Here is a 21,520-nt window from a genome sequence, read left to right as displayed (position 1 = left end):
CCCAGGTTGAGAAACCTTGCTTTTGACTATGTGGTCTTGGTCTTGAATTGCGAGTAGTCCTATATGTCTTGAGTCATTCTCGATATGTTGAGTATTGGTCTCATCTCATTTATAAATTCCCGTCTCAGTTTAGATATCGGTAGTATCTGCGATGAAGAGTCTTATTTTTAAAAATTGAAGATTGAATATTTTTGTCATAATTCAGAGAAACAACAAAGAGAAACAGTAAGAGCTAAAAGGAGAGTGGCGAGAGGGGAGAAATGTTAGCAGTGTCTTCCATTGTCAGATATCTAAAGATATCCAGATTCTGCATAGCCCAAACAAACTGTGGAGAGCGCAAGTACCCTCGATATCCCAGAATCAGCGCCTCTTTTCTCTTGGATCTATCCATCTTTCTAAAGCAAGATCCAAAACCGGCTAACACTGGAAAATAATTTTGACTTAAGAAACCAAGATAATTAGTGATTTGTAATGACCACTAGACGAGATACAAAGTTTTCATATAACATGTCGTAAATTTTGTAGAAATGTTTTCTCGATTCCTAAAGAATTCTTTCTCGCCTAGATGTGATTGGCGCGGTTTCCTAATCTCGTCTAAAAATTTATTATTTCGTTTTTTTTTTTTAATTTATGTACAAAATTTATATCCTGGCTTTCTTCTTAATTTTATGTAGAAGTTATCAGAATCCTAGCGGGTCACGAGAAGTCAGTACAAGGTGTGAAATAAAAACATTAGATCATATTTATCATTAGAACATGTTGTGTAATGACTTATGATGTCTCAGGCCCGTAGCCAGCCCGAAAATGAAGGGGGGCGGTGGAAGTTAGGGGGCCCGATCCAAAAATATTAGTTCATCCCATATTATAGTTTATTTGCATGCCTACCATGAAAATATTAGAGGGGGCCAGTAAAAATTTAGGGAGCCGCCCCCCTAGACCCCCCTGGATACGGGCCTGTGATGTCTAAACATTTGATAAATGCTCTTCATTATGGGGCCGCAACGGGTCAGTGGTAGACCGTTCACCTCTGGTGCATGGGGTCCTTGATTCGATTCGAGCTCGCGTGAAGTGAACTTTGTGGTGGCCAAACACCGTGCGCGTGGGTTTTCTCGGGTTCTCCCGTTTCCTCCCACTTTCTTCATTCCACTATTTCCTTCATTTCTCATCATCACCGTCCCCTTTAGCCTAGCTGCCATAACCGTGGGACGTAACACTTAAAGATTTCGGTTTTGCTCTTGATTATGTTCGTACAATCAATGTATCAAATTAGTTTTAATACTATGAATCATATAAAGCTAGAACAGTGTTTGATATGTAAGCCTTGAGAAATTTCTAGTCTCGAATACGAGACGAGAATTGGGTATGTTTCTAGTTTACGTCTCGAATATGAAAATGTACTTCTTGTCTCGTGGGTAACTCTATTCATAATCTGCGCCGAAAAAGAACTAATTATAATCCGAGGATAGAACAGTATGAGATAACGAACATAGGACCTGGTAACGGATAATATGAAGATAACTAATAATTCAGAGTAATGCATTGTTATCCGGATTAAAAGAACAGTAGGGTAGGGCAAGGGCGCTAATCCTGGGGGGCCGAGGTTGCTCAGGCCACCCCAAAGCTCATGTGGGTCCCCCTATTGTATTTATGAGTGTACAATATTTGGCATAATTTGAGTGTAATTTGCCTTAAAATTTTCATATATATATATATATATATATATATATATATATATATATATATATATATATATATATATATATATATATATATATATATATATATAACAGTGGCGGATCCAGGATATGATCAAGGGAGGGCTAAACCATATTCTGCCATTTTATCCAGTGTAAAGCAGGATTGAAGCCCATTTTATCCAGTGCATACCTGAGAGTCAAGGAAGGGGCTATAGCCCCTATAGCCCTCCCCTTGGATCCGCCACTATATATATATATATATATATATATATATATATATATATATATATATATATATATATATATATATATATATATATATATATATATATATATATATCAACTTTCTGTATCTGAATGGACCCCCCGAATTTACAGAGAAATTGGCGCCCTTGGGATAGGGTCATTTCTTTGATAGTTGAAATTCTCAAATAATTCAAAATGAAATTAAGTTAAATATTTCAGGTTAACGTTCTCACAATTATACACTTTGGGCTTAAAAAAAAACTTGTGACTAATGGAAAGAGAATCCTTATGAAATAATTGGTACAATGAAAATGTAGGAGAAAACGGGAGAATCCTGGGGAAATCCACGAGCTTAATATTATCCTCCACACACTCATGTAGACCGGGATCGAACGAAGTACTCCTAACATCAAATTTGAGCGTTATACCCCTGAGTAGAGATGCAAGGGCTCGAAAAAAAACTGGCTTTTTTGGGGAAAAAACGGTTTTTTCTGCTTTGCTTTTTTGCTTGGGTAATTTTGGGCTTTTTTCAAAATTCTGCTTTAAATTGATAAAGCAGACTCTGTTTCACTTCTCTATAATACAAAAAGTCATTTAATTAGTGGTTGATGCCGATAATAATATAAAACCTCGAAAATAAACCATGCATTTCGTAAAGATTTTTCAAACAGTTTTTCTTCAACATATTTACGTTATGAATTCCAAAGGATTAACCAATGTATATAATAAGATTTTTTTAACCTCCTATATACAAAAGTAAGCAGAGTTGGCAAGAATCATGGTTGTTTTTGGAAATGCCAAAAACCCGTTTTGGGGGGGGGAATGTTTAAACCAGGCATTTTTGGTTTAAACCAGATTTTTTGATTTAGATATTTTGCTTTATGTATTTATATTACATATTCACAGAAATAAGTTTGTTTCGCCTTGGTGTTGTTATGCAACAACGGGATTATGCTGGAAGAGGTCCCATAAGCTTAAAGAAATTCGGTCAGTAAATTTTTTAAATTGAAAAACTCCCGCCCTAGCCATCGGGAAAATCCTGTCATTACTTTAAATGTAAAATAATAACGGGAAAACCCTGTTATTGCTTTGCATGTAAAATTTAAAGATAAACGTATCATAATCAGTACGCTAAAACTGAGGTATTAAATTACAAATTTAGTATGTAGATATCATTGAAAGTCCAATCCAAGCTAATGGTGGAAGCTACGTAGGCAATCGATAAATTTTGCCAATTTCTATCAATATATTTAAGCAACCTTGGCTTCTTTATAAAACAACAGGCATTCAGGCATGCAGAAATATACAATTTGGTTTCGTTTCGTATGTTTAGGCTTAACATCCTTACGTAATACCGAGGTTATCAACAAGACTTTCGCTTAAAGTGACATCCGTACCGCTATTTGGTTTACGCATGAAAGAAGGGTTGTGGTTCGACTAACAATTGAACATGGGGCACCTTGATTAAAAGGTGAAAAGGAAATAAAACTAATGCAGATGGTTTGATATGTGGATACATCCCCATGAAGTTCACACGATTCGCATTTTTCGTTCTTTTTATTTTATTATTATTATTTTTTTGTTTAAATCAGTTATTTAAAAAAAGCTGGTGTAAACCAGCCAACCCTAAAAGTAAACACTTCTTTTAAAAAAATACACAAAAAACGCAAAATTGTATGTAGTATTTTTACTTCAAAATATTCCATACCCTCTTTTTGAAACAAAATAAAAATAAAAGGTAAGATAAATACTTATATATGATACACTTAAAGGCTGCACATCTAGAGCTTTGGTTTCTGTATATTCTTGAAATTCTACAGTTAAGTTTTATAGAACTACCATCACGGTTTATCCAATCCTCAACTTTTCTGGATTTTTAACAAGAGGGATTCAACATATCATTACGGAACTCCCCCCTACCAAAAAAAAAAAAAGGACTACGGAATATATTTAAGTTAAGATAAATACAACTGCACAACAAACATGACTGAGTGGTTAGCTTTTGCGCTTCTATCGGTAAGTCCGGGATTCAACCCAGCATTCGACCATTCTGACAAAGCTTTTCTTCATTCCATCTGTGAATATAGAAATAGTGCGTGTACTGTGAGTTGGCCGACTTCCTTTCTAATTGTTTTTAAATCGTTATTATTACTAATTACCAGCAGTGACGGTTTTACGAAAGTTAGGGGGGCGATCTTTCGGACCGAAGCCTGTTCCCAGAGTTATGGAATGTCTAAAACAAACAAAATATCTATTAGTTATGCCTTTACTCATAAACTTTAAGCTCCCGTCAAATAAAAATTACGAATAGTTACAAAAACTAAACATTAGTAAGAAAAACCCCTCCCAAAATATTTTTTTCTAAATCCGCCACTGATTCTCAGTATAAAATGATCTTCAAGGTTGTATCCGGAAGATTACTGCTAAATATATAAACAAAACGAAATATTAGTTATGCCTGTACTCATAAACTTCAAGCTCCTCCCAAATAAAAATTAAGGATTTTTTAAAAAACGAAACAATCAGAGAAACCCCTCCCAAAGTACTTTTCTAAATCCGCTACTGATTATTTGTATAAATTGGTATTCAAGGTTGTATCCGGAAAATTATTGCTAAATCATTGCACAGCTACAGTATAACAGAAATGTGGAAGTATGGTTTGACGGAAATATTGAAAAACGTAAGTTTAACTTTTGCGCTAGAAGCTAGAGTACTAAAAGCTCTTAGAAATGAAACACGGATGACAAACTAGAGAAGAAGAATAATGTCGATATCTCAAAAGTTAAAATAAAGTTAAATAGCCTCTAAAATTGCCCTCAAATACTACATTCTTCATGTTAGCTTTAGTTCTTAAAACATGCGCTTCATCCATCTTGATGGTGAATTTCAGAGCGAAATATGTCATTTAGGTCATGGAATTCTTATCTAACTATAGAATATACTATAAGAAAGTTATTTAGATAGAAAAATCATGAAAATGAAAAAAAGGCAAAATTTCCAAAATTCTCGTTTTTTTCCCAAAAAAGCCGGCTTTTTATGTAAAAAAAAACATCGATTCAAAAAAGCCGGCTTTTTTGCATCTCTACCCCTGAGTCATGGTGTTCAAACAATTCAACTTCGCCATAATCGTTTATAATAGTGTACAATATGGTTCACATTTTCTTGGTTATAAATTATTAACATTTCTGATGAAAATTATATACACACATACACACATTATATTCAGTTGAAAAATTATTTCAATGTCCTGAGGGCTTTTGAATTTGCAATCAACCCTGTAAAACTATGGTATATTTTCTTGTGTTAGATAGGTCCACACATTATAGCTAACAATATATTTAAAAATTAAGCACTGAAATTTAACAATAATATACTTTATTGTTTAAAAAAAATATTTTAAAAAAACTTGCATCTTTTGATATATTTTGTGGAAATAAATAACTATATTTTTAATATAAATTTTTATGTCCCAAATCATCAACGGCTCCAAAATGGCGAGACGTATATAACATTATAACAAGTCTTTTCCTCTGAATGCGTGGTTTTTAAAGGGGAAAAAATGAAGAGAGAAAAAAATAGGTATAATCACTTTAAATTTTGAGCATACATGTGTTTGTGTAGAAGAATTATATGATAGAAACTAATAACGTGAAAGCATATTTAATTTTGTTTGTGTGTGTATGTGTGTGATGTTCTTACCCCATACCTCGTTTTGTTTTCACATTGACCTAAGGGTTGCCACCATCTGTAGTTTTTCATCAAATCTGGTAGTGTGGTTGTGGTTTGGGTCATTTTTTTTCTACAATAAAATTTTGGCATAAGAAATGCACGTATCCACCACTATTCGGGTAATTTATAGGTAAAATTAAGGCAAACAAAACATAACATAATATACATTACATAAGTTCACAAAACGATACGTAAATTTTCGAGAAGAGACAACAATTTTTTTTTTCTGCCGTCTTCTATAGCCTCGCTGCTGAAAGGGACGTTAAACTCAAATTCAACTAAACTCAATTTTTTTTTTTCTGACAAGGAGACTTACGGAAGTGTCATTCACCGATTTGAATGAAACTTTGCACACTTGTAGAACAGCGAATAAATAATCGACACGTATTTTTTTTTTTTTCGTTTTGTTTCGACAATGGTGAAGATTTAAGGGTGGAAACCTCACTTTGAACGTTAGGGGTGGTCTCCAAGCATAGACAGAAGACAACCATTTAATGTAGAAGAAAACATACTGCCAGGGGGTTTAGGAGAACTAATTCAAAATGTGACGTCAAAATTACAAAATTCAAAATGGCGGATCAAATATGGTGATTGCAATTACTAAAAGTCTTTTGGTTTGAAATGCTCTTTAGTTAGCCAAGAACAATTATTGTTGGCAGAAGGTTACAGAGCGGTTTGAAACATCTTTTGGTACTCATTTTAATGGGATGCTTGATTAAAGTTTGTCTCTGCACCTCTCACTATAGCGTTAACAGAGACACAAATAGTAGAAAATGTGGTGGCACAGTCAATAAATCTATGACTCACAGCTGCATATTTAATTTCTGAAAATGGTATTGTTATCGCCGTTGTTAATTATTTTGTAGAAGAATGTATCATTTGGTCCTATAGTCCAAAACAGCCTCGTTTAATCTGAAAATGTCCTTATGAAAGCATCAAATTCGGGCAAATTAACATCAGGTCTTGTGAGATCATGATCTCAAGAAGTTTTTCTCCCAGTGTCTAATGCATAGTCTATTTTGTTATTAGATTCGTAGAGTCACAATTAATCAACTTTTCAACCTATTTTACGAACAAATATCTCAAAATAAAAACGAAGAGTATCTCAAAATAGAAACCATTCGGCACTAACAACTGGTAGGATTCAGCCTCCTCTTGATTTGTTCCTCTTTAGGCCGTGGAAAAACTTCTTGAGGACATTTTACTGATATTGTCCTTTACAACTATAACATAAATTTACATCTCCGTAATATTCATAATATAATTTAGATCCAAATCACTGATTCATAATCAGTTTTCTTCTCCCAGATTTGCAAATCTTAATAGATATGAGTGATACAAAAATAGTTATTTGGAAGAAGATTGTGCTGCATTTTTGCGATTTGTAACACTTATTGCACTAATAACGGAGAGCTCGGTGTAAACAATATTTATGCATCATACTTTTTTTTTTAACGAAATATCATTACTAGAGCAACCCAAAAGCATAAAAAGCATAATAGCAATTTAGACGTATGGTTTGAACCTTGAACATGGTTGTGGTTGTTTAAGGGTCCAGAAGAAACTAATTTTAAAAGTATAATAAAGCATAATTTTAGAAAATAAAACATAAAGCATAATTTAAAATATATAGCACAATTCTTGGAAAATTCTGTATAACTGCAACTTTAACATACTATATTAATAAGAAAACTGTTTCATGTTTATTCTATTCACTTATGTTTATATGAAATACAGTGTAATAATCAGTAAAATGTAACTACAGAATTTTTATGCACAGAAGTTCAATATAATTAACGAAGAAAACATAACAATTTATCATATATATATATATATGCTTTATAAAAAGATTCATTTCACATGTCACTATATTAATATATATATTTTTTAAATCAATATTTACAAAACAAAAACATTGAAAACATAACAATGCAACAATGAAAAGCTAATTTTTATTTCTGTAAACTTTTCTGTGTAATCCTTTGATGTAGAGAAAAGAAAAAAGAAAAGAAAAAACTTTTCGCCAACCATGAATAGTACGCAAGAAAATGAAATCTTTGAATTTTACGTCCCACGGTTATGCCGGTTAGGCTAAAGGATACGGTGATGATGAGTAATGAATGAAATGGTGGAATGAAGAAAGTGGGAGGAAACGGGAGAGCCCGAGAAAACCCACGCACACGGTATTTGTCCACCACAAAGTTCACTTGGCGGGAGCTGGAATCGAACCCGGGACCCCACGCACCAGAGGTGAACGCTAGTACACAAGAACTCCACACTATATTGTTATGTGTACCTCTTGAATTTGAGCACTTTCTGTATTTTTTGTGATATCTTTTACTTTCCCTTTCTGTATATATGCACCTCTAAGGTGCACACAAGAGAAACAAAAACCGACTCGAGTAAAGCATATCTCTACAATGCATTAAGTAGAAATTTCATTAAATATGAAAGAAACTGGTTGCATAAAATATTAATAAATAAATCAAGATATTTAGAATATTTAATGTATAGTAAATATTTTACATTATACCCTCTTAATATAAAACAATGACTGAAATTAACAATAAAATATAATAAAGCATAATTTGGAAAAAAATAAAGCATAATTACACAAAAAATAAAGCATAATGTGGGTTGCTCTAATCATTAGTGTGAAGCGTTTTCTCAATAAATTCATAATTATAACAATTGAGGATATGTGAAGTTCTGACAGTGAGAGGCGAGGGGACTCATTATACGTAAGCACTCTATCAAGCATTCCGTTAAAATAAATGGCTTTCAAATTTGTAGAAAGGGATTTCAAGTCGGTCTGCAACCTTCTCGCAGTGACTATAATTGCTCTAGGCTAAGTGCAGAGAATTTCAAACCTGAAGACATTTTGAAATTGTGTAACTACTATATTGTATCCGCCATTTTGAATTTTGTAATTTTGACGTCAGATTCTGAATCAACTGTCCTAAAACCCAAATGACAGTATATTTTCTTATATGAAATGATTGTTTTCTGTGTGTGCTTGGAGACCACCCCTAACGTTCAAAGAGTGGTTTCTGCCCTTAAATCTTCACCATTGCCGAAACAAGCAAAAAAAAAAAAAAAAAAAAGTGTCGATTATTTTTTGATGTTCTTTAAGTATGCAAAGTTTCATTCAAATCAGTGAGTGACACTTCCGTAAGTCTCCTTGTGAGAATCAAGACGAGACGAGATAACCTTAATTCTTGTTTCGTCTCGTCTCGGGGTCAACACTAACTTGGACAATTGAGGAGTTTGATGTGATAAGGGCGTAAGCGAGTTTAAAAAAACACTACTTAAATTACTTGACAGCCAAATATGAACTGTAGCCTTTATACTAACAATATCAATAGAACGTATGGGCAGTGAGGATATAAGGCTCCTTACATATGTTCCATCTTCGTATAACATTTTCATTCCCGTTGAACGCTAACGAAATTGAAGGATTTTGCCAGTTTTTTGGAGCTAACCGCATTATTTTAAAAAGATATAAACTTGGCAACCCTGTTATCTTCCTATATTATATTTTTATTATTATGTCACACACACATACATATACATAATGAGAGATATTACACACACACACACACACACAAGGAAAGACAGAGAGTCAAGAGTATACATACATATACATATATCTGCTTGACTCTATCGATATAATAAAGGGTACGAACAACTCCGATTCTTACATGAAAAAAATTATACCTTTTTCCCTCTCGTAGCCACCACGTAATTTCGATAATCACCACGTTTTTTTTTCCCAGACCCCCTCTCTCTTTCCTCTTGTCTTAGTGTGCTCAACTATACTTAAGACATTGAGCGGGTCATTTTGCCCTTTTTTATTACTTAAAAAAATATTCGTTTTTTGTAGTGGTTACACTGATGACGCTTTATGTACTCTTATATATATATATATATATATATATATATATATATATATATATATATATATATATATATATATATATATATATATATATATATATATATATATATATATATATATATCCTAAACGTGACCCCCTCCCCCGTATTTTTCAAATAAAACTTAAGTAAATGTACCTAGACTTGAAAATAATGACCCCTTGTTTTTGTCTATATATCTACTTAGCTAGTGTTAGTAGGAAAAGAATTGAATACAAAGGTTTCCCTCGATACAGAATTAATAATACATTTTATGTTATGTCTTTACTGCATACGATTGGTGAGAAACATTTTTCATTGCTTTTTGAATTTCCAATGTTATTGTTCGTGTACCTTTTTTCGTTTTTTTTCTTTCTTATTACGCTATTTTTATGCTTTTTCTAATTTCTCTCTCTTTTCCTTTGTGTTTTTTCTCTTTTCGTTATTGTAGTACCCTTTGTTTCCGCTCTTGCTTTCTCGTCTTCATCATCGTCGTTTTTTTCTTTTTCTTTCTTTCTAATTTCAGTTTTTCGAAGCCGCATCCTAGTATATGGACTGAGCCAGCTAGTAGCAGGTAGCCATTTTTGTGACGTGTGATAACATTCGTATTTAGCTGTTTCACATTACCAGGTAGATCTTGCATCAACACACACTGAGTCAGAGATATTTGTGTGTAATTCGACAGTGCTACCAAAATATTGCGTGTGGGATCATTTAGGACAACCTTTTCTTTTACAAAAATCTTTTTATTTCTCTTGAAGAATTCCAGTGAATAATCGTAATTAAGGTAAGTGACTTTTCCTCAGCCCTCAGGTGTAGATTCTAAAGAATAGGATGATACTATAAGATAGTCAAAGAAAAAAAAATGCCACAAGGTATTATAAACCTGTGCTAGCAAGTATGATACAGGGGGTAAGTGGAGACAGGACGGTATTTTTAAGAGAAATGGATGATTTTTTTTTTTATTATTATTATTTTCATGGTAGGTAGTTAGTTTCGGACCTGCAGTGAGAAAGTAAGTGTACGGGCGGGGGAGGGTACAGAGGTGCATAAGTAGGCGGAGTCAATAGAGTGATTAAGATACAATCCCTAAATATATGCAAATGTTTTTAGTATGCAGAATAATTACTGCTCCACCTTCTAACAAACACGCCCTGTTTTCTTTCATTTTTCTTTTTTTTTTTAAGTTGTTTTATGTAAACCTTTCTTTAAATCTTTGGTTTAAAGTGATTTATTAAGTAAAACAGTTTCTATTAAAAAAATAAAAATAAAAAGCAAGGCGAATGCTTTAGTCATCCATTTATATATATTTTCAAGATCTACTTAAGAATTAACGTAATTAAGATATGAATAAGAATGCAAATTATGATACTAACTAACTAACCCTCCGAGAGACTTTTTATTTATAAATTGAAACCAGTTTTTCTTTTTTAATATATGACTTCAGATCCGGATTAAGAGTCTTCATCCCGGCGAAATTAACATACCGCTAATTTTACAGTAGTTATGTGATATCTTGAAATAGATAAAAGATAATCGAAATGTGGAACAAGAGCGCTCTAGACAATATTATTTTACATGAGGAACCGTTATCACGACTCACTTATCTGCTTTCGAATTCGACCCATTTTGAAAATCGGCATTTATTTTCGCGTTTCTGAACAGCTGAAAACGGAAAGCCACTAGGTGACTTGTGATAACGGTACCTCACGCAAAATAATATTGTCTAGGGCGCTCTTGTTCCATATTTCAATTATATTTTACTTATTTGAAAATATCACATAATTACTGTAAAATTCGCCGGGATGAAGACTCTTAAGGGAGCAGCTTACGGAGGCTATAACCCCGGGTCTTCAGGTGGACGTTAGCTTCCACCCTGATCAAAATATCAACTAGCTGCCTGAAAAGATACAAACTTATTTCTCGACTCGAAAATTCGAGTCGAGACACGAGTCGAATCGAGATTGCTCGTAAAAATCTCGACTCCACTCGAATGCTTCGAAAATCTTTCTATAATTATTAATATTATTTTGAAAAAAGTATTCACTCAGAAACAGCTTTGAAACCCATTCCAGCATTTATTACTTTAGAAAGGTACAGAACGCATATACTTAACAGTTAATTTTTTCAGGTGAAGATTTAATGTTCAACTCAATTCAGTTAATTAAAACTAATAATTAATGTCGTGATACTTGATTGTACTTCAAATATAATAGTAATATTTGATTATCTAGTTTGTATAAAACTATTATCCGTAGCCTATATCTAGTTTGTATAAAACTATTGCGATAAAGTGAACTTCATAGATTCTCTGAATGAGCAATTGGCAGTCTATAGTAATTTAGCATAGTTATAATTATTGTGTTTGAGTTTCCATAAACACAATAGGGGCTACATAACTTCTGCATTATTCGCTTTCCCAACTATTTTGAGGCTTTAATGTGTTGCAGCATATCACGCGTTACGGATAATATGTAATGTAACATTTGTTGTACATCACATATTATGATACGAGACTACTTTACATAGTATATTACAACAAATGGACTGCTTGAATGTCAAGAATTAGTACAGATAGGTACCTTTCACTTCTATAGATAGGTATTTTTTAAAAGGATTTTTGTAAACACTATATTATAAAACAATAAACTACATACAGTAGTTATGGTTTTGGTTCCCAACATAAAAAAAAATGGATTATTCATAAGATATTGAACTTCAACTTTCACTCCTGGCTAATGTGTGCGTATATTTGTACTCGTATACTTTGTCTCGTCTCGAATTCGAGTCGAGTCGAGACACGAGTTGAGACAACATATTTTCGAGTTGAGAGAACATTTTCTCGAGATGAGTCGAGACATTCTTAAATCTCGACTCGTGTGCATCCCTAAGGATCATCATCTTAAGATAAAATATGACCAAAAATGTGAAGCATATTCCCTTAACTTTCCTACTGTACTTTAAAAAAATATGTAATAGGCGAAGTCAGCTGGGGCCACAGGTTTTTTTTAGCTCCTGGTCTCCAGGTGGGTTAATCCTAAACTGTATGACTTTGGTAGATTCTGTACAACATATTGTCTTGCTTCAACCTTTTTGGATTTATTAAACATTATTATTATTATTATTATTATTATTATTATTATTATTATTATTATTATTATTATTATTATTATTATTATTATTATTATTATTATTATTATTATTATTTGTATAAGATGGTAGTTAGATTAAGACTAGACTTCGGTTCAATTAATTTCAATCGTCGTATGCCATTACATTGATTAGTGTTGTCTACGACATGAGAATTTTTTTCGTCTCGTCTCGCAACTGGGCGATTCTCTGGCAAGTGGTCCATTGTCAGTAAATTTTCAAAATTAATTTGAAACTATGATGTTTATGTTTTTCTATTAAGAAATAGTGTAAGTATATACTGAGACATTTAAAATCTTTTTGTAAAATATATTTACTAGGTTTTGACCACATAAACTTTATCTGTTCTACACCATGCTCAATACTGGTCACATATCCCAATTTTCAAATAATTTTCAAACTAAATTCTAAGTCCGTAATTATATGAACAATAGCAAAAAATATGAAGTGGATCTTTGGCAAAAATTTGACAATTTTGTTTTAATTAATGTTTTGTTCTGGTAGGCAAAAATCGTAGTTTTCTCATGTCATGTTTCGGTGTCCCGTGCGTAACGGAAAACATGTATTTTTCGTCTTTCCTTTGTAATTGCAGAGGATAAAGTATTGAAACTTTTGCTCCAAAGTAGAATTATTATTAGCCTGTTAGTGGTACTTATTAAATTTGTTTATTATCCTTCTTATGTATTTTATGAGGTATAGAAATGTTGTCCCGTGCGTAACGTTACGCACGGGACACTTACAGATTTATCCAAGGAAGTGAATATTATTAAGTTATTAAGATTTCAATACGTGTTAATTGTTATTGAGATTAAACAGTGAAGAATAAACTTTTATATTAACTCAAAGAAACATGAATTTGCTGAGAGAAACTAAATCAAATATAACTAAACATAACTACCAAAAACGTTTACGTTAAGTTACATAGAAACATTTACCACGAGGCTTAAAAACAAATTATCATGATAAATCGCACATTTTTCTTTTCATTAGAAAGGTAGGTATCTAAGTTGGTTTGACAGTCTTGTAGGGGGCAAATGGATTCGCAACTTTTTACTATATTCTTTCACCCTTTATCAGAAAATTAGGTGCTTGAAGGATATTTAAAACTTGATCGAATGAGACATAAAATCTGTTCTTTTCATCAAAACAAAACTTTGTACAACTGTTGTCCATGCATTTAAGATTTGTTACTCTAATGTCCCCATCTTCTTCTACATCACTTTCAGACACACATACATACCGATATTTAATCCTATTTCTGGAAGAACCACAATCAAATTTCTCTAGGAGAAATACGCGTGCTCTAATATTGTCCATTCTGAGCCCGACAGTTGAAGGGTTGGAATATCATTATGAACATCGTCTTCAAAGTTGTATTCTGAATTAATGTCGCTCTCATCACTTGGTGAATATATCATTCTGTACACTGATACTCTTTCCGTCTTCCTTGAACCAATCTAACTTGAATTGCCTTGTTCTTCTTTACATTTTAGAGTGTTTTTCTCTTCTAAAAGGCCAACAACGAAACAATGCGTAATGAGTTTCGCAAAAGGGACGTGAGAGGAAAAGAGTTAATCGTTTAACTTGCCTATAACGCTGTATCCTCACTTCATTTTTCAGTCTCACCTTGTTGCTATGTTTAAGTCTATATTTTGTAGCCCTTTCAGCGCCACTCATTGCTTTTGTTGATCGATTCAGTGCATCACTGACAATATTACTTGGAACAGAGTTACTTGCCTGTGAATCCATATTATTTACTTAAAAACTCACACTAAAGCAAATCTTCACTGTGGTGAAGTAACAATCATACCAAATAACCAAAAACCAACTGTTTCCCTTCAATTCACTTTCTCGCATTTCACCTGACAATGGCAGCGTTCAAACGACTCAATGTTTGGTAGGTAGCACAGAGGATCGAGCAGCTCAACAGTTATACAACATTATGTGGTTTGAACGCCACCAATCAGCACTCAGACAAATACCCTAAAGACATGGTAATAACACTAAGCGAGTTGCCTAGCAAAGTTCGACTTTGATACTTTGGAATATAATTTAATGCATTTAAATTAAATTATGGATGCAATTTTTTTGTGCTTATTAATGTTCAAATGTTAATCTTAAAATATCAATCTCTTTAGTAAGTATATTGCATAATAACAGTCTTAGAACAGCCAAACATTTGCATGGTTACTTTTCTGTCCCGTGCGTAACGTCCCGTGCGAAACAGTCAGTCGAAAAAGAAAACATAGTGTAAAGCTAATTGAATTCTATTTTCCAATTTAAAAAATATAATGCACAGTAAGGAGAATGAATGTAGAACATAAGTGATGGCATATAAAATGAAAGTGCTGCCATAAATCGCAGAGAATGTCCAATGAATTTGAAGTTATCAAATGAGCTTTTCGTCTGAGTCCCGTGCGTAACGCTTAATTTTGGCTTATAAATCAAATTTGCAATTGTTTTGAGTGTTTCATTTTATTTAATTATGCACTAATAGTTTTTCCCCTAATTTTGACATACTTTTTATTTTATTTGAAAATACATTTTTGTTTAAAAAAGCAGTTTTTGTGTACGAATGTCCCGTGCGTAACGCTGAGAATCGCCCAACTAAGATGAGAATTGAATTTTCAAATTAGAGAAAAGACTCGAAATATCTAACGGGGGCGCGGTGGTTCAGCGGTAGAGCGTTCACCTTCGGTGCTTGGGGTCCCTGGTTCGATCCCAGCTCGCGCCGTATGGACTTTGTAGTGGACAAACACCGTACTCGTGGGTTTTCTCGGGGTTCTCCCATTTCCTCCCACTTTCTTCATTCCACCATTTCATTCATTTCTCATCATCACCGTCTCCTTTAGCCTAACCGGCATAACCGTGGGACGTAAAACTCAAAGATGTCAATTCATTTCATTTTCATTTCATTGCAATTCTTATTTCGTTTTGGAGACGATAAAAAATAAATTCTCAGATCTCGTTGGCAGAACTAGTTCACGCAAATTTAGATCCCAAACACTGTTCTAGTGTTACCTGATCCATTATATATATATATATATATATATATATATATATATATATATATATATATATATATATATATATATATATATATATATAAACTGAAATTTTATAGAATGATTGTGCGAATACAATGTTATCAACATTTCAAAATATTCAAAGACATTCTACAACTAACTCCAATAATAAGAAATTTTGTTTAAATGTTGTTATATCACACCCTTCATGGATCTCTCGTGGCGCAAAATATTTCTGATATCTTCTAGATGAAATGAACAAGAAAACTAGAGCATAACTTTTGTACAATCATGGAATTGATTGGCATACTCCCCTAATGAACATCTTGATAAGATTGCAGCATTGTATCTGCAAAGTTTGACAACGGTGTAGCAGGTCTTGTTATCCTGACATAACTAATGCGTGTAACGAAGGATATGCTGATTTCATTTGGCTTTATTACTGTGAATACATTAAAGTGATATGGTATTTATTATATTGGTATTTATAAGTTTACAAGTTTATAAGTATTGATATTTATAAGCTTACGAAGTGGTAAATCATTGATCTGAAAGGATGATGAGAAAATTGCGGTAGTAGATGTACCGAAAACATAGAATTGAAATTGGGATTGTTAGAATCCAGGCGGTTCTACTTTCTTCTACTTTTGCACTGTTGTAAACAGTGGTAAAAATGAATCTGAAAAAGTAAGGGGGGCGGTAGGAAGCGGCATGACGTCACGCCGTCCTCCTGCCTATCTTTGCTCATTGTAATTTTTTAATAACTGGGGGGACACCATACATATTTTCTGAAGGTGGGGGTTCGGCATTCCCCCGGGTTCCCCTTCAATTTTACCAATGGTTGTAAGGGAATTTAGAGGGAATTCGTACTCATATAGCTTGAAACTTCGCTGCAAAGAGTAGGACTATCGTGGATTTAGACTCACGTACGAAATATTTTGTCAAATCTTGTCCAGTCTTTTAATATCGTGAAATTATAATAAATATTAGCTGCAGAATCCTAATATTTCTATCTAAACATAGTTTTACATACATATGAAGTGAATGGGCGAAATTTTCAATCGAAATATGGAACAGCAAACTTCTTTGACAGTCTTCCTTATATACACCCTCCATTCCAAAAGAAACCGAACGTTAAAAAAAAAACAAAAAAAGCAATGTACATTTTGGAACAAATCATTTTTATTAATCAATGTATTCCCCTTTTGCATCGATACACATATTTGCACGCTCCAACAAGTTGTCAAACGACTTCTCCATGTCCTTTATTGGAATGGTCTTTAGGACGGCGGTCGTCGCCTTCTCAATGGCATCAATCGATGCGTGCCACTTTCCTTTCATCGCCAAATGCAGTTTCGGGAACAGATAGAAATCGCACGGAGCGAGATCTGGTGAATAGGGCGGATGATGCAACCGAATAATGTGATTTTTGACCAAATATTCAGTTACAAGTCGCGAACGATGTGATGGTGCATTGTCGTCCAAAAGAGTCCAACTGCCGATTTCGCGATATTCGGGCCGAATACGACGAATTCTTGCCAGCAAACGCTTCATGACGCCCAAGTAAAACTCTCCACTGACTGTCTGGCCGGGCTGAACAAATTCTTTGTGGATAATTCCTTTTAAATCGTAAAAACAAATCAGCATCACCTTAACTTTTGACTTCACCAAGCGACTTTTTTTGGGTTTTCCTTCATCCGGCGCTCTCGATTCAGCACTTTGCCGCTTTGTTTCGGGCTCATATTCAAAACACCACGTCTCGTCACCAGTTACAATCGATTTCAAGAAGTTTCGATCCTGCCGAGCACTTTTAACGATGTCTTTGCAATGCGCAATTCGATCAACTTTTTGGTCTTCGGTGAGTTTGTGAGGTACAAACCGCGAATTAACCTTCTTAAGGCCCAAAACTTCGATCAAAATGCGGTATGCGGTTGTTTGAGGAATGCCTAATTCCATTTCAATAACTTTCACCGACGATTTTTTGTTATGTTTGATGAATTCGCGCACTTTTTCGATGTTTTCTTCCGATAATCCGGTTCCGGGACGGCCTGATCTTTCGTCATCATCCAGCGTCTCTCTACCCGATTTGAATCGCCTGAACCACTCGTAAACTTGCGTACGGGATATACACTCATCACCATATGCATTTTGTAGCATTTGGTGCGTTTCACTAAAAGTTTTACCCAGTTAAACACAAAACTCAATTGCAGCTCGTTGTTTGAAACTCATTTTCCGACCGATGTACACAACACACTGACAGTTGAAACGCAATAACTTTGTTGCCGTGCATCCAAATGTCATGACATTTATACCAGTTGTCAATGAGGGACTACGCCATCTACCGGTAAAATATTACAACAGATGGCAGTAGTGGTACTATTTGTTTTCAAAAGTTCGGTTTCTTTCGGAATGGAGGGTATATATATATATATATAAGCCAGCAAATGAGAAGTAATAACAACAAATAGAGTAGTGGTGAAATAATTGGGAAAACGAAGCTGCTAAAAACTAAAGATCGGAGGTTCGAATCCATGGTAGGGGAATTTTTTTTCTTCAGTAAAATTAAGAAATAAGTAGAAAATAACACCTGATACGCTGAGAAAACAGGCCTAGGATTTAAGGAGAATCCTTGGATTGGTGGGAACACCATGCCAAGACTGGATTGGAACGTTCTTGGATGGTAGTGTCCTATTTAAATACGAGGACACTCGTCTGATTAGTGAAAGAGCAACAATGAAGAAGTTGGAAGAACAACGCATTTATGTACAATTACGCGTAAAAGTTGATTCCAAGTACTTAACCAAGCACATCAGGATGACTGCATGAGCCAAATGCATCGTTATGATTGGTTTAAGCGTTTTAAGAAGTGATTAGTTGCCCAAGATCCAAGGATTAGACGAATTTCTACGTCAACAGACCACCAACTTGTTGAGATTGTGCGTGCTGTAATTCTGGAAAATTGATCTCTGTATTCGTGAGATTGCTGAAGACATTAACATTGATGTGGGATCTTGTCATCAAATCGTGTCTGAAAAACTTGCAAATTAAGTTACAAAATGTCACTCTTTTGTTGTGTCCCACCCAGTCTATTGTCTCGATTTGGGCCCGGCACGCATATATATATATATATATAAAAGGATTTCTACCAGGCGTTCCAGAATAGGAAGAATTCGTGGGAACGGTGTATTGACAGTAGTGGCGGGGCGGTGGATATACTTTAAAAGGGATAGTGATTGAAAGTTTCTGTAATGAGAAACAAAGCAAAAATTTGATCTTTTTCTTGAATAGACCTCATATTTCGGACAGTGGCGGATTTAGAAGGTAAAAACTGGGGGAGGCTTCAGCCAGCACCCAGACTATGATAGATATACAATGAGTTTACTATAAACTTTAAAAAATATATAAATAATAGCTTCAATTATTTTTGTCACCCAAAACATTGGGGGGGGGCTAGGTCCCCCGGCCTCGGGTTAGATCCGCCACTGATTGTGGATGGTCTATAAGAAGTACCGTAATATTGAATTTGTAGAGGAGAGAAAAAACTTAACAAAAAATTGTTTTTTTCTTTGTTATATTTTCAGCATTAGATATATTTTTGATATTTAGTATTTTCACTTATTTTGAAAGGTCTATGAAATAACGATACATTTGGCTTCCGGTTTTAATGTTGTTTTCCATGGAGCGAAAACGGTAATAGGAGGCGACAATCGGTATATGGATTCAGTATGCAAAAAATTTATTGGTCTACTGAAGTAGTAAGATTTGATTTGATTTCATTTCATTTCATTTGATGAACATTTGATTTGATTTCATTTCATTTTACAGTAAAAGCTCCTTATTCGCGCTTCCTTCATTCGCGTTTTCACTATTCGCGGATTAAAAAAAAAAATGCGACCCAATTCCTATATTCGCGGCTAAAGATTTCTTTATTCGCGGATCTAATCAGTACGTACATACAAAATAATAAAAAGGATTCCAATAGGTATCTAACCCAATATCCTTTGTAAACGCCGTCAAATGGACTAATAAAATGTAAAATAGACCTTATTACAACTTTGACTAAAGTATGTTGTTAAATGATATCGCCACTGTATTGGTTCGAACTTTGACATAAGCCGCCTTCGCCGCGATCGGTGTTTTTGAGAACGTAAACAAACAGAATAAAAGCAACTTTATTACTCAATGAATAAAGTATATTTTTAAATGCCGCCACATTATTAGACGTTCCGTCCTTTGGTAAAAGCCGCTTTGCGTATTTTATTGTTTCGTCTTTCCATTCGTTACAAAAATTGTGATCGAGTAACACGTCTCTACCGCTGTCTTCCTAATTTATACAGTAATGTCAACTAAAAAAAAATGAGAAACGAGTTTCGACACGAAAAAAATCTGTGTTACCGCTTAAAGTGAAAATAGAAATGCTTGATCGTTTACGCCTTGGAGAGTCGTTTGCATCCATATCACGCTCATTCAATGTCAACGAATCAACTGTACGATCGATAAAAAAATCCGAAGATAAAATAATTTCGTCTGTAGCTTCAACTTCACTGTCAGCGAAAATTGTTCGTGATCCAGCAATAGAAAAAATGGAAGTGGTTGTCATTATGGATCGAAGACCGCAACCAAAAAAGGGTGCCCCTGAGTGGTCCAATGGTCCGGGAGAAGGCAAAGCGTCTTTACGCTCATTTTAAAGAACCTGATGGTAGTTGTAGTGGTGAATGTACAGATGGAGGATTTCAAGCATCGGAAGGTTGGTTCAATAAATTTAAGGTGAGACAATCATTGCATAACATTAAAATCGTTGGAGAAGCTGCATCTGTAGACACTGCTGCAGCAGAACGATATCCAGAAGAATTTGCAAACATAGTAGTTGATGGAGGATACAAACCTGAGCAAGTATTTAATGCAGACGAAACTGCACTGTTTTGGAAGAGAATGCCAAACAAAACATTCATTTCTAAAAGCGAAAAGTCTGCTCCTGGATTTAAGGCAGCAAAGGATATAGTTACACTGCTGCTATGTTCTAATGCATCTGGAGATTGTGTCATTAAACCACTGATGCTTTACAGATCGTTAAATCCTCGAGCTTTAAAAAATCAAAACAAGGACGATCTGCCAGTGTTTTGGCGTGCTAATAAGAAAGCGTGAATTACAAGCGCTATTTTTTGTGACTGGTTCCGGAATTGTTTTGTTTCTGTAGTTGAAACTTATTTAAAAACACAGAATTTAGACTTTAAAGCAGTTCTAGTTTTGGACAATGCACCAGGTCATCCTCGCGAACTTGAAACTATGCATCCAAATATAAAAGTGACATTTTTACCTTCCAACACGACGGCTTTGCTTCAACCTATGGACCAAGGAATAATCCAGGCCTTTAAGCTCTATTACATTAGACGAACCTTCAAAATCGTATTGGATAATATGGAATGTAATCCTGATATGAATGTTATGGAATGCTGGAAGAAATTTGACATAGCAAAATGCATCGTAAACATAAAAGAATCATTGGAAGAACTGAAGCCACACACACTGAAGTCATGCTGGAAAAAACTGTGGCCATTTTGTTTAATGCATACATTTGCCTGCTTCTTTAAAGCCTCTTACTAGTTTTAAAGTGTTTTCTAGTATATGGTTGTGTTGTGCCGTCAAGGATGCCTATGACGATGTAATCGTGCAATGAAGGGTCAACTCCACGAATTTCGTAGTGTTCATACCTGTAGAGTACTTGACTCGTTGATATTTTTGTTCTTCAGTCAAACA

The 21,520-nt window shown here is 34.3% G+C and overlaps 1 long non-coding RNA gene across 1 annotated transcript in view; it reads left to right on the top strand.

Moving 5' to 3' along the window:
• The first annotated feature begins 10,144 nt into the window (after window positions 1-10,144).
• LOC145675450 (uncharacterized) overlaps window positions 10,145-21,520 on the top strand; it is a 146,343-nt gene continuing 134,967 nt past the window's right edge. Inside the window, exon 1 of the long non-coding RNA XR_014129119.1 lies at window positions 10,145-10,374. This is a non-coding gene — a long non-coding RNA (uncharacterized LOC145675450). The remainder of the gene's footprint in view (window positions 10,375-21,520) is intronic.

The sequence above is a fragment of the Thermobia domestica genome, chromosome 18 (assembly GCF_964235325.1).
Source record: "Thermobia domestica chromosome 18, izTheDome1.hap1.1, whole genome shotgun sequence".
Taxonomy (NCBI): domain Eukaryota; kingdom Metazoa; phylum Arthropoda; class Insecta; order Zygentoma; family Lepismatidae; genus Thermobia; species Thermobia domestica.
This window is presented reverse-complemented; position numbering and strand designations above follow the sequence as displayed.